The 14810-nt window shown below is 41.2% G+C and overlaps 1 pseudogene; it reads left to right on the forward strand.

The window, feature by feature from the left end:
- The first annotated feature begins 9021 nt into the window (after positions 1 to 9021).
- LOC118854517 lies at positions 9022 to 9665 on the forward strand (annotated as a pseudogene).
- Positions 9666 to 14810: the final 5145 nt, after the last annotated feature.

Raw genomic sequence — 14810 nt, forward strand, 5'->3', positions numbered from 1 at the left:
TAGGTCAAGGGGCTTCTTCTGTTTTACTCTCCCCAGGTACATCTATAGCTCCCAGGGGCCAGTCTCCTTCTTTCTCCATGTATGGAATTATTTTCTTCAATAAATGTGCAAGATTGAATCCACACTTGGGCCAAGTCCCAATGAGGTATTAAGCCTAAAAAGAAAATAGGACCCAAGCATGGCCTAGGACATCACCAAATCACAGGGTGCTGGAGATGGAGAGAAGCTTTGACACAACTGACTACAACCTCCTGTATCAACAGGTGAGGAAATTGGGGACCATAGGAAGGCGGGAACTTGCCCCATGGCACACAATGACAGTGAAACCACTGTAACTTGAGTGTAGCTGACTTCAAATCCACATTATCTTCCTGTTGACACTATTTGCTCTGTACTCCCTACTGGGTCTCTGTGCAACTGCAAATGTTCACTATAGGCAGGAGAAGGTCAGAGGCAATATGATGTGTTAAAGAGATTGGCACCATGGCATAGTGGACAAATTGCTAAACATGGAGTCATGATGAACTGGGTTGGCATGATGCTTCAGATAATACCAGCTGTGCAGTCCTGGGCAAGTCACAAAATTTCTCTGGGTATCAATTTCTTCATCTGCCAGATGAAGGGATTGGACTTAGTAGTATGAGGGACCTTAAATTATCTTCTTAGGGCACTGGAAGGTTTGTAACCTTTATTAGTGGCAGGGGAGCAGCCACATTGAAGAAGTCATAAATCTTCTATTCTTAGCTCTGTCCTCCTGTGATTATGAGTCGTAAGTCCTAGGTTTAAATCCTAACTCTGATATTGAGGTGGCCAGGTAGTGCAGTAGATAGAGCTCTGCACTTGGAGTCAGGAAGACCCCTATTAGCGTGTGATCCTGAGGAACCATGGAACCTCTTTTCTACCTCAGTTTCTTCATCTGTAAAATAAGGATAATAATATGACCTCCCTCCCAGCGTTATTGTGAAGATCAAATGAGATATTTGTAAGTTGCCTTGCAAACCTTAAAACATTATATATGATAGTTATTTATTACTATTAATTTATTAATAGTTAATTTTAATTAATTATGACTACTACTAGTTATGTGGTCTTGGACAAAGCCTTTGCTCTCGCTAGTCTTCAGTTTCCTCCCTTTATAAAAGGAAAGAGTTAATCTAAAGACCAGCTCTGAATCCTAGAGCTACCACAAGCCTGAAGACACATCATATCCCTGATGGACAAGGACAGAGATGCTGGCAGTGTTTCATGTTTGGTATACCTGATGCCCAAGCCCTAGCCCAGACCTGACCCCCAGCTCCTGCATCCTGACCGGTGTCTTTTCCAAGATCAATTTTGTCACTTGTCATTGGTGACTTGGGCCTTACCGTGTGGCTTACCTCTCCCCACTCTTCTGCTTTTTCTAGAATGTGATCTTGTGGCCAGATAGTTAAGGGAACAGGACATATTCTTGGGCCATATGGTGTCACACACACACACACACACACACACACACACACACACACACACACACGCATCATTAAATAATGCATTCAAGAGAAGTTCTGTTTAGTGACAAAAAAGTTATTCCTTTGAGTAAAGCACAACTGTCACTCCCCTGAGTTGAAATTCCCCCACTCCTAGCCATAGCTTCTGGAAACATTTCAAAAAATTGGTTTCATATCTCAAGGAGGGAAACATCTCATTTGACCTTGAAGGATGGACTGTGCTCTCAGTGGCTCTTGGAAGAAATTGGAGATGGTGGTGTCAGAGGCAATTAATCCTGAGTAATAGGAAGTTTTAGCAGGCAGAACAGACTCAGCAGCAAAGCAGCGGCTGGTCTTTCCCAGGGCAGACAAGAAACCAGAAGCCTCTGTTCCTGCTGCCGGCTCTCTGCCCCCACTACCCATGATCCCTGCAGCGATTTGTTTACTAATGAGAAAGATTAATCAAAGGAGTTTTCATTGGAGAAATATGACCAGGGTAAGGAGAGTAAGCAGAGCCATGCCCCTGGAATGCTTCCAAAATGGAAGATTGGATTGGAGTCACCAAAGAGAAGTGGCCACCATCCGGGACCCATTATAGATGGTACAAAATGTGCATCTGGGTGGCACGAGCCTACCAGCCCACCTGGCGGGAGGGGTGGGAGAATCAGGCAGCTTTGCCTGGGCTCCTGGAGTCACTGACTCATCTGAATAATAAACTCATTTTCAAGCCAAAACCCATTACCTGTTCAAGGGCAGGAGGGGTCTACCCATGTCAGGGGAAAAAACAAACCTGCAACAGCTGGAGAGGAGCTGGGTTGGGGAGAATAATAAGGCAAGAGGAAGAAAAAGGGAAATGTAAAAATAAGCTTCTCACATAAAAGATTCCCGGCTATTCCACAGCTCTCCAGTCCTTGAATCCCACTCTTTCTGTGCTCCATGCACCACCTCTCGTCTCTGGAAGATCCTCACTTCAAGAGTTAATCCCTCAAGGATCTTCCTCAGGTGACTACCCCCTCTCCAACCAATACAGGGGACAAACACTCCAATCCTTAGAAGACAATCTCCATGAATTGGTGGCTCCCTCTCAGGTAATGAGGCTCTCTGCACTAAAGATTGACTGGTTACCAGATGGTAGACACCTAGGCCACTTCTAGGTCTTGACTAGAAGGTACTATCAAGCTCAAAACAATAGCATGGACCTTGCTATTGGATACTTGAAAGAAATACAAAGGCAGATTTAACTCATAAAAAGTATAAGAGGAATAAAAATCACCAAATTTGGGAGTAGAAAGAGACTAAACTGGCCACCAAGTCCACACATACCTCCAAAGAATCCTCACTTCATACAACATTGACCCAGAGCCCTTCCCATCCTGATTGCCTTCCTTTGGTGAATCTTCAGTTTACTCATGCGATCCTCAAACTGTGGTACACAGAATGGAACACAATACTCTGGGTGTGGTCTGACTGAAGCAGAGTACACAGAGTGCATATTTCTGGAAATTATGTTTCTCTTAATGCAACTCAAATTTTCTTTCACGTTTTAAAAAATTTTTGTTGCTACACCATAGTGTTGACTCTTATTGAGCTTGTACTCCAAGAAAGTCACCAGTTCTTCCTTAGACAAGCTTTAGACAACCTTATCTTGTACGTCTAATGTTGATTTCTGACTCATTGAATTTTTTATCCCTATTGTATTTCATCTTGTCAGATTTACCCAGATATTCTACCATGTCAAGATCTTTTGGGGGTCCCGACTCTGTTATCTGGTGTGTTAGCTTTCCCTCTCTGAATTGTATCATCTACAAATTTGACAAGTGTGTCATTTCTGCATTTATCTAAGGCATTGATAAAAATACTAAACAGCATAGGGTCAAGTACAACCCTGGGACACTCCACTGGAGATCTCCTGCCAAGCTGACATTGAACCATTAATGGTGGCTTTTTGAGTCTGCTCATTCAACCAGTTCCAAATCCATCCAATTGCATTTTCATCTCCATCTTCTACACAAGAATAGTATGACTTTAGCAAGAGTGCAGGTGAATTGTACCTAGAGGATTCCACTATAATTACTAACCTTGTCAAAAAGGAAATAAAGGTGTTTGACTTGGATGGCCTATTCTCGATCCAGTCATGCTCTTTGTAAATGCTGCTTCGTTTTTGAGACCCTGATTAACCATCTGTTCTAGAGACCAAAGTCCAGGTGGGAACAATGATCTGCCCAACGGAACATAATGAGTTAATGGCAGAGCCAGTTCTTGAACTTGAGACAATTTGATTCCAAGTCAATGGCCAGTTGTATAACTATTCCACAAGTTGCATAACTTACCCTCAACCTACCAAACCAGAGGATCCTACTTCACACCAGTCGTGACCAATGCTAGCTGACACTCAATAATTTTTTAAGTTATAATTTCAAGCCTAGCACTAAAATAGAAAATGAACGTATTTATAGAACCTGAAATCTCAACCTTGAGGAATTTTCAGGCTAGAGCGTGCCATTTATTTGATAATGGTCCTTAATGGCCACATATGATATTGTAGGCTTGAGGATCTTGGCCCTGGGCTTTGAGGTGCCCTGCCTCAGGTGCATCCCAGTTTGGGGACAAAGACCAGAACCCAGTCCTGAGTAGCAGAAACAGAGGAATGTGGCTTCAAAGACTGTACAGAGCTCTACATGGTGACCTGCCTGAAATACAAACATGTCAGACAGGTGGGTTTAATTGCCGTATGTAAAAAGCATGGATAATTGGCTGGCCCAGCAGGAGGGCAATAGGGGAAAGGGATGTGAGATTATCATTCTTGCGGCTAGAATTGTGAAGATAATAGAATCTAGCACCAAGAAGTAACCAGCGACGGCTGAAAGCAGTCTGGAAGCACAGGCAAAGTTCTGAACTGGGATACAAAGAAATTTGGATTTTATTCCTGGCTAGTCTGCCATTGACTTGCTGTGGGATCAGACGAGTTCTTTTTCCTTTTTGGACTTAAGCTCCCTCCTCTATCAAATGATGATCCTTCTAGCTCTGACCTTTTAGGTTTTATGGGCCCTTCCAATTCTGACATTACATTATTTTGGGTATTTTGCTCCCCCATTAAATTTGAAGCTCCTTGAGGGCAGAAACTTTCTTTTTTTCATTTTTGTATTGCCATCACTTAGCACAGTGTCTGGAACATAGTAAGTTGTAAATATTTATTGTGCTTATTTTATTGCACATGATCTAGGGCTATTTCTAGCTCTATCATTCTAAGTCTAAGCTAGACCTGAGATGACTACACAAAAAGCACAAAATAACAAGCAAGATGAACTAGAGATGTTAATGTAAGAAGGTAAATTTGACCTCAAAAATATCACCTGATGGGAGGAGAGCCATCACTGGCATATAGCTCCGAAACAGCATAATTTATTCAAAAGGAATAGTATTATAAATAAGAATAAGGTGGAGAGGATTGGGGCAGAGTACACTGAAGAAATATGCTCTTGTAACAAAATTCATGAACCAGAGTGGGGAATTATGATGTAAACGTTTGGGTGGTGATCAATAAATACAAAAAAAGTGAAATTGTCATCAGATTATACAACAGATGACTTGGACAAAAAGGGAAAACATGTGAGGAGACTAGGAAATGGATCACAAGCCTGACACAGAACAGGGAAGGCACTTCAATGATCTAGACATCTGCCAGAACTTTCTGCCCCAAAGTAAAGTACCTAATTATTTCTTGACTTGTCTTAAATGATCACTTCCTCCTCCAAAAGGTAGAGGAGGTAATAAAGGGAGAGGGGGAGGGGAATTCTATTCTGAATCTGATTTTCATCAATGATGGAGAACAGATTGATGAGAAGGAAATTATGAGAATTTTGGTGGAAGAAGTGACCACTCTATCTTCGAATTTGTGTGAGGGGGGTGGGAGAGAGAGAGAGAGAGAGAGAGAGAGAGAGAGAGAGAGAGAGAGAGAGAGAGAGAGGAAGTCCAGACATATTCTGACATACACCTAGATTTAAGTAGAACTGAATTCAAAGGGTTAAGAGAAAGAAGAGATGAATTAAAATCCTACAATAGAAGTCAGTCCTAGTGAAATGAAAGGCACTCAAGAACAAAATTCTAAAGGTCCAAAGAGAAACAGTTCAGATGAGGAGATAAAGGGAGTGTTGTTGAGAGAGAACCATGTGGATGCACAGGTTAATGAGTTCATAAGCCAGTGTAGATTTTATTTTTTTATTTGATTAATTTTGTCTTGACACAATAAACACTTCCCAACAACCACACAAGCAACCATCCCAATAAAACTACATTTTCAGAAAACAGTTAACACAAGGACAGAAATGTGAGTGAGTGTGTGTGTGTGTGTGTGCGCGCGCACACGTGTATATCCTTTAACTTTGATACTATAATACTAATATTGAGTGTTGTATTTTACCGTAATATTGTTGCCTTTCTATACACGAGATTTTTAGAAAACAAAAATAAAGACGCATTAACAGAGGATGAAAACATGAAAACAAAACTGTGGAATGGTCTTGTAAGAATAGTGTAAGGACAGCTAAGACTCAGAATTAGCCAAGGCTGCTGAGGAAAGCTAAGAATAATGAAAGTGTTTTGTTCTGATTCTTAACCTGTCCTCATATTCCTCCTTATTCCCACCCTTACCTCCCCTCCCAGACCTCAACTGAGATTGGACATGAAGGCCATGGCTTAGTTCATACACACAGAAGGAGGCTGGGAATGGGGAAGGAAGACTTGCAAGCCATTTATCTGGGTAGTGAAGCACTCAGGGTAAATGACGTGGGACTCAAGATAACACTAATTTTGGTACAGGTTAATAAAAGGAGAGCCAAAAATGGCAAGGGGTGCAGAGCCAGCCTGCTTCTTGCCCTCCAGCTAAATACTTCATAATATTTATATTATGATAGTGATCTGCCCACCTTTAAGCATGAGTCAGACCCAAGGACAAGCAACAATTGTAGGAAAAAGCAAGGATTACACTCAAAGCAAAGTAAGCAGTAGCTATCGCATGAATGAAGACCCAAGCCGAAGCAAATGAGGAAGACCAGCAGTAGGAGAGATCCATCCAAGACCTCTTCCTCAGACCACATTGAAACACTTGGGAGTGCTGCCAAACTGGAATAAAATGCCATTATGAAATATTTAATAAAATAAATAAAAACACACATAATAAAACATAGATAATGTTGATAAGGTGTTTTCTAAGTTACTATGTGGCCTGCGGGGATGTATAGTTTCTCTTTGAGTTTGATGCCACTTTGATCTACCTATGCATGGGACTTTGAGTCAGTGATCTTTTTCTCCCTCAAGCAGTGGGATTTTTATCCTGAGGGTGGTTTGAATTTGAGCACCTGAACTGTGTTTCTCCAGGCTCTTAGGTTTTGGCACACCTGGAAGAAGGAGGATTGGTTGTCTGGTCTGGGAAGCATTTTCTGGCTGGGTTGAATGAGATGCCTGTAGAGGGTTCTTTGATGTATTTATTTGTGTTCATCTCTATTATAATTAAAGATCTGTATACACTTAAGCCTTGGTAAATGACCTCAATTGAAACACAGCAGGGACAAGATGAAGGGGAAGGAGTTTTCCTGAGTTGGTGAGGGTATCATGAGCCAAGAATTTGATTGGATAGATTCACAACAAACTACTAGCCTAAGAAAAGAATCTGGGCCACCACCCATGAGGAGTCGAGTTAAAGAACAAGGAGAATGGGAGAGGTAACACAGGACTAGAGAGGAGGGTATGTTGTCCTGGTTTTCACAAAAGGGAATAGAATAAAGTCTGTACACTATGGGCCAATTAACTTGACTTCAATTCCCGGAGGAAATCTAGAAAATATCATTAAAGAGATAGTTAATGAGTATCTAGAAAGGAAAGCAGGGTTTACAAAAAGCATGGCTTCATCAAGAATGGGTCATGTCAGACTAAAGTTATTTCCTATTTTGAAAGGTTTACTAAAATAGTAAATTGGGGGAATTTTTGAGATAGTTTACCTAAATTAGTAAAATGTGATAAAATAGATCCTATAATTATTGTGGATAAGATAGAGAGATATGAGTTAAACAATAACGCCCTTAAAGGGATTTAGAACTAGTTAAAGGAATTTGGCAGGAGGTCTCCAGGGAAGTAACCCAGGGATCAGTCCTCAATTCTGTGGTATTTGCTAACTATAGCTATGAGTTGCATAATGACATAGGTGGCATCCTTTGGCATTCAACTTTGCAGATGATGGAAAACTGGGAGGAATAGCCATCTCTCTGGAGTACAAAGTCAAATTCCAAAAAGATCTTGATGGGTTAGAGTCATAGATTCAATCGAATACAATTAAATTCATTGGAGATAAATTATGTATTACTATGAGGTTCAAATTTCAACTTCACTAGCACTGAATCAGGGAAGCCTGGTTTCATGACAGTTTATCTGGAAATATCTTAAGGTGAGTTACATCATGATGTGGCAGTAAATAAAGCCAATGTAATCTTGGCCTACAGCAAGAAAAGAACAACTTTTGGGAATAAGATATTTGTAATCCCTAGGTACCTTGACCTTATTAGACCAGATCTAGAGCAGTGTGTTCAGTTTTGAACACCACAGTTTTTAAGAAGGACATGGTTGAATGGAGAATTTCCAGAAGACAACCAAGAAGATGAAGGGTCTCATGTTTGTGTCATATAGACAAAGTTTGTGAAAAATAAAATATATGTTTGTTAATCGAAAAATAAAATTGCTTAATTTTTTTAAAAAGCAATATGAAGAAATTGAGGCTGTTTAGCCTGAAGACCAAAAGACCAGAAAGACCAGAAAACATGATACTAGCTATCTTTGACTTTTTGAAAGACTGTCCTTTATTCTATTTGACCCCAGAGGGCAAAACCAGGAACAATGAATAGAAGTGGCACAAAAAGGCATATTTAGGATTGAGAGAAGATATATAAAGACATTATCAGGAGAGGCTATCCCAATGAGGGGTACTAACAACTTACTGAGGTAGTCCAGAAATGCCCCTTGGAAGAAACTTGCCTTGGAGAATGGGAAGTACTTGGGCAGACAGTAGTAAGGGTTGGGTAGAGCGAAAGACTTTTGTTTTACACAGTCTGGATTTTCTTACCTTAGTTGGTTTTTTTTCCAGAAGGCTAAACAACCAACTTCCTGAAGACCACCAAGACAGGGAAGGTCTTGCTGGAAAAAAGCTATATTTGCCATCCTCCCCTCAAGCATTGTCTTCTGCCTCAGACTTTGTCCTCCTCTCCTTCCCTTACTCCAATCCACTGGGCTCTTGCTCACCTGTCCTTCCTTTTCCAGCTGGGCTCACCCCAATTCCAATTATAGGCTCAACCCAAGAGAGAGACAACAAGGGACTCTGCTCAATTACTCAGGTAGTACTCTTGGCTTCCCTCCAATTGGGAGAGTCCAGAGACCAGAGCTATTGTGTCTTCCCTAAATTTATCTCTGGATGTCTATGAGTCTTTATTATCTGTATACTTACTATGGGGTGAAACAAAGGCTTACCGCCCTTTCCCTGCGGAGAGACACAGTCCCTGCTGGCACCGGTGCCATGGGCCGTTGTGCCGCCTGCTGTTATAGGTACTGTAAACATAAGTCGTACCCAAAGTCCCGTTTCTGCAGGGGAGTTCCTGATGCCAAGACATGAATCTTCAATCTTGGTAGAAAGTAAGCAAAAGTGGATGCATTTCCATTGTGTGGCCACATGGTGTCAAATGAATATGAACAGCTGTTATCGGAAGCCTTAGAGGCTGCTTGTATCTGTGCCAACAAGTACATAGTGAAGAGTTGTGGCAAGGATGGTTTTCATATTCGTGTGCAGCTACATCCATTTCATGTCATCTGCATCAATAAGATGTTGTCATGTGCTGGGGCTGATGGGCTCCAGACTGGCATGCCGGGAGCTTTTGGGAAGCCCCAGGGCACTATAGCCCATGTACACACTGGCCAAGTTATCACAACAATTTGAACCAAGGTTCAGAATAAAAACATGTGATTGAAGCTTTTCGGAGAGCCAAGTTCAAGTTCCCTGGCTGCCAGAAGATCCACATCTCCAAGAAATGAGGTTTCGCCAAGTGCAATGCTGATGAATTTGAGGATATGATAGCTGAGAAACAACTCACTCCTGATGGCTGTGGGGTTAAGTACATCCCCAGCCGGGGCCCCTTGGATAAATGGCAGGCACTCTACTCCTGAGGGGTGTGTGTGCTGTGACATCTACCTTTCCACAGGCATAAATAAACTAGATGCTGCTAAAAAAAAAAGAAATGAAGGCTTACCTGAACCCAATACATGCATTGTCACCTTGAATGCTTACAGAGGAAATTAGGAACCTAATACCTATATCTGTAAATAACTTAGGCATGAAATCTATTCTCAGGTTTTCCAAAAGGGATTCTGGGTAGGGACAATATGGCCAAAGAGATTTTTTTTTTTTTGGTGAGGAGGACAGCTTCTAAAATTAAGCTTAGTCTTTGTAAACCCAAATCTGAGGACTCTGGGCCTTGGGTCATATAGAGAAGATGGTAAGTTTTACAAAGTGTTGTTGTAAAAACAAATCTATGAAGTAGAAAAAATCCTCTAAAATTTTCCCCTCTGACTTAACAGATGAATGAGACACAGAAGGGTAAGGTTACTTGCCTAAAGGTTACTTTAAGCTGGCTGGAAGTGATTGAGCTAGGATTTGAACTCAAATCTTTTGACTCTGAGTTCAATTACTCTGTATTGTCACGTGACAAGTGATTCCATTCACTTAACAAACATTGATTAAAGGATTATTCTGTATGAGGTCTTGTGCAGAAGGTCTTACAGTACCTACTTCATGGGGTTGTTGTAAGGATTAAATGACATAACATTTGTAACGCATTTAGTGCAGTTTCTGGTACATAGTAGATGCTCTATAAATCTTAGTGATGATGATGGTGGTGGTGGTGGTGGTGGTGATGGTGACAGTGACATGGTGGTGGTAGTGATGATAGATTCTAGAGATTCCAAAAGATGTAACACAGACGTTGTTCCCACTCTAATGAGGTAATCCAACATAAATTATTGGCTTAAGAGAAATTAAGAAAATGGAAAAGGAAAGTTAGAGGTGCCATGAGAAATATGATGAGGATAAGATCACTTTTACTTTGGGACATCAGAGAAGGCTTCCTAGAAAGGGGGAAGGGCTTCTGTAGTTGGGTCTTATAATAAGGGAGGTCCTTATGTGATCATCAATTTAGAGCTTGAAGTCCAACCTCTTCATTTTACAAATTACGAAACTGAGGCCCAGAGATGTCACATGACTTTCCCAGGGATGAGCCACCAGAAAGCATATGGGGCAGGATTCAAACCTACAACTTCCTAACTTCAAGCCCAGGACTGTCCCTATTATGCCATGCTGATAGACGTAGCATGTGGTAGAGATAGCAGAGAATTGAGTGGAGAAGGCAGCATGGGATGGCAGATAGAAAATAGCTCAAGTTGGCTGGAACATAGAGTATTTGAAGGAAGCCATATGAGTTAAGGCTAAGATATAGAGGATAAAGTCAAATTTAGAGGGCCTTCAATGCCAGGATCAGTAGTTTATGCTTTACTCATTGAGAAGTCCTAAAAGGCTTTAAGAAGAGGAGTAGTGATGAGTAATTGGGGGAAAGGGGCATGTTTGGGAATATTTCCAAATGTTAATAAATATATCATGGGGGTCAAGATTGCCCTCCTAGCCATTCATTTGCCATTTATTAAGAACCAGCTAAACTGTAGAGCTTTGTGACAAGTACAACTAATTTCCTTCAAAGGTCAGCTCAAATTACACTGTATGCAAGAAGCTTTCACCAATCACTCCAGATGCCAATCCTTCTTCCTCCAACCCCCCCCCCAAAATCCCTGCATTGATTATCTATTGTTTACATATAAAATAATTAGTTGGTTTTTTGCCTTTGTATGCCCAGTGCCAAGCACCATAGTTAATACAGGCTTTTTGGATGGCTGTTACCTAAGATAACTAAAGAGCAAGGCATGAGACCCAGTGGCTTCTACCCTCTCAGACAGGGCTATGCTGATAAATGTTTAACAACTGGCTCTCTGGAAAAAATGCACACTGGAAACTCTTAAATGTAGTCTTAATCATTAACATTTTCTCCATCAATTTCTTAAGTCTGGATAATCAAAAATTTGAGCCCTGATTTGTAGCATTTGACAATTTCCAAGGTGTAAATGTTTGCACTGAACTTTGAACAATCAGCTATTGAGACTGTTTGAGCTGGCTTCAGTATACCCTTTCCAGAAGAAGGATCTTCTAAGCCAAATGAACTCTGGCCCATCCCAGAAGAATTTTTCTGATAGAGTTGTGTCCTTGAGTTTGGAATCTCTGTTTTATGTGCCAAGAATCTTTCTGAAAGACTTTGACCCTACTTAGCCATCTGTTCTGGGCCAAGAACAGAGGTTTCCAGGGTGAATGGTTTTGACAACTGAGTAGAAAGAGCAAACAGGTTTAGGTTCAAAGCCTAACTCTAGCCTTGACTTCCTGGGTAACATCGGATAAATCATCTGACTTCTCTGGTCAAATCAACAAGCATGTGTTAAATGTTTATTATGTGCCAATGTGTACAGCTTTTTTTCAAAAAATAATAACCCAAATATATCATGGTATGCCCAACACTGTTTCACTTATTTGTGCCCCCCCTCTGTACTCCCATTCTGCTCTCCTCCATTAATTTTTGCCTACTGGAAATGCTGGAGGAAGGAAAGGGGGCTTCCTTGTCATGGTAGAGATAGTCCAGAGGGTCAGGAATAGAACCCAGAGAGGAATGAAGGCATGTCTGGCTTGAGAGTTTTCTTCAGTTTCTCTCTCTACAACATGAAGATTTCGGGCAGAATAACCCCAAGGAGATTGGATTAAGACCTGGAGGGCACTTGAGAAATTGGTGTGTCCTAATACGATTTTGAGTCTTGAATGAAGAAATTCATAGCATGTCAGAGCTGGAAAGGATCTTAGAAATAGTCTGGTCCAACTCTCTATTTCACAAAGAAGACATGGAGGCCCAGAGGGATGGCACCACTTGTCCAAGGTCACTCTGGGAAGCAGAACTGGGACTAGACTCCAGGTTCCTTGGATTCTAAACCAGTGTGGTCTTATGCTGTATCATACTGCATCTGGTATGATAGCAGGAGACAATATCAAGTTGTCCATGTGACTGGACCTGAACCTCTTACCCTAGCCCAAGCTGGCCCCAAGGGGGTTCTGATTACCTGTGATCTTTCATGCCGTTAGTTCAGGGATGGAGCTGATGGGTGACCTGACCACCCATCCTGACAATCTCATCCTTGCCAACAACTCCAGTGATCACGAGGCATAACCCTATGTTTCAAGAACAATAAATCTTAATATAATTGAGTTAACGATATCATTTTTAATGTAAGACAATCTTGATTACAGCCAAAGGGCACCATTAATACTCTGAAGGAATGACTAAGATTTTAGCATTTGAATGTTGTACAGAAAATAGAACTAATTAGCACTAATTTAATTCGAAGATTAAAGAAAATTCTGGTGTTAATTTTTAATTTAAGACAAACCATTTTACTCCGAACAAAGAGAGAATAATAAGTACATTTTTTTCCAACTGAAAGGCAATTTCTACTTCTGCATTATTACACTAATGTGGGACTATGGGAATCCTGACCCCATTAGAGATCAAATAATCAGCATTTAATTATTGACAGCAAATTAATTTTTAATAAAGATGCAAGGGTTCCGGTGAATGAAAGAGCCACCAAAGTCCCGCTGACCCAGAAACATTCTAAGGGTCCCTAGCCAGGATCTGGTCTCTTGCCTTATATTACCAAGACACCATCCACAAAGGGCTGAGTATGTCAGTTTCCTTCCTACTTTGCCACCTAAAGAGAGGGGAGTCCAGCTTCTGTTAAAATGTTCCCTCACGCCCCACATCCAGTCCCCCACATTCCCACCAGCTCTTCTTTAATCAACCACTTAAGCTGAATAATACATTGAATGTCATAACCAAGAGGCTAGTCATGATAGAAAAAAACTTTAAAAAGCAGCTTTGCCCCTTTTCATTCTACAAAATCACCCTGACTTCCCTTTGCCGGGGGACTGCCTGTCACATAATATGTCTAACTAAAAGAGACATAATGGATTTACAATGAAACCCCAATGCTTTTCCAAGTCTTGCAAAGATGCTGAAAATAAGCCCTATTGCATTAGCAGATAGAGACGCAGCACACAAAAGCTGTTAGCTGTTTCCTTTACAAACCCTTCTCTGCCAGTGAGTGGCCTGCGGGTGGGCACTGAAAGCCTAGCTCCTGAGGAACACCATCCAGGGGGAGAAAGACCAAACATGACCCTGTTGAGAGCCTTCTGATTTCTCCTGGTGGTGAGATGCTGACCTTGGTCTGTCTGGAATGTAGGACTACCTATTTTCCATGATATTTTAGACAAGTCACTCGATTTCTCATAGTCTCTGTTTCCTCATTTGCAAAATGAAGGGGTTAGATTAGATCAGTATTTCCCAAGTTAGTTTCACAGACCCACAGAATTAGAGAATCAACCAATTAACAAGCATTTTTTATTATGTGTCAGGCACTTGGCTGGTTATAGGTGGTACAAATACAAGAGTGAAACCCTCCCAACCTTAAAGGAGTTTGTAGTCTAGTCATCTAGCCAGAGGAGTCAATATACATATTTATATACAAAGCAGATAAGAGAGAATTTGGGGAGAAGTTACTGTAGTTGGGGAGGGAAGGGTCAGGAAAGGCTACATGCAGAAGTTGGAAGCTACACTGAGTCTTGAAGAAAGTTAGGGATTCTGGGAGGTGGAGATGGATTTCAGGCATGGAGAACATCCAGTACAAAGATGGAAGATAGGTTGAGCATTTGGGAACCCCACAGACATTTGGCCAAACCATAATGTGCATGAAGGGGAACGATGCATAATAAGGCTGACCACAATTTCTCGGAGTTGGAAAACTTCTCAGAGACCCTTAAGTCAAGTCCATCTATTCAAAATAGATGCTCTTTCTTCACCATCCCCCACCATCCAGTAATTCTTTAAAGACCTCAAGTGATGAGCAATCTCCAGAGGCAACCCATTCTACTGGTATACAACCCGATTTCTTAAGAAGTTTTTCCTTATTTCAAGTTGAAACTTCTCTACATGCACCTAGTGTTGCCCTCTGGGGCCAAGCAAAATAAGCCCAAACCCACTTCCATGTGACAGCCATTCACATACTTAGGGAAAAAGGATTTAGAATTGAAAGGAACTTCAAAGATCACCTAGTCCAATCCCTTCATTTTACACATTCGATTTGAAGTACCTCCATCAGATTGTAAGCTCCTTG

The sequence above is a fragment of the Trichosurus vulpecula genome, chromosome 6 (genome assembly GCF_011100635.1).
Source record: "Trichosurus vulpecula isolate mTriVul1 chromosome 6, mTriVul1.pri, whole genome shotgun sequence".
Lineage (NCBI taxonomy): Eukaryota > Metazoa > Chordata > Mammalia > Diprotodontia > Phalangeridae > Trichosurus > Trichosurus vulpecula.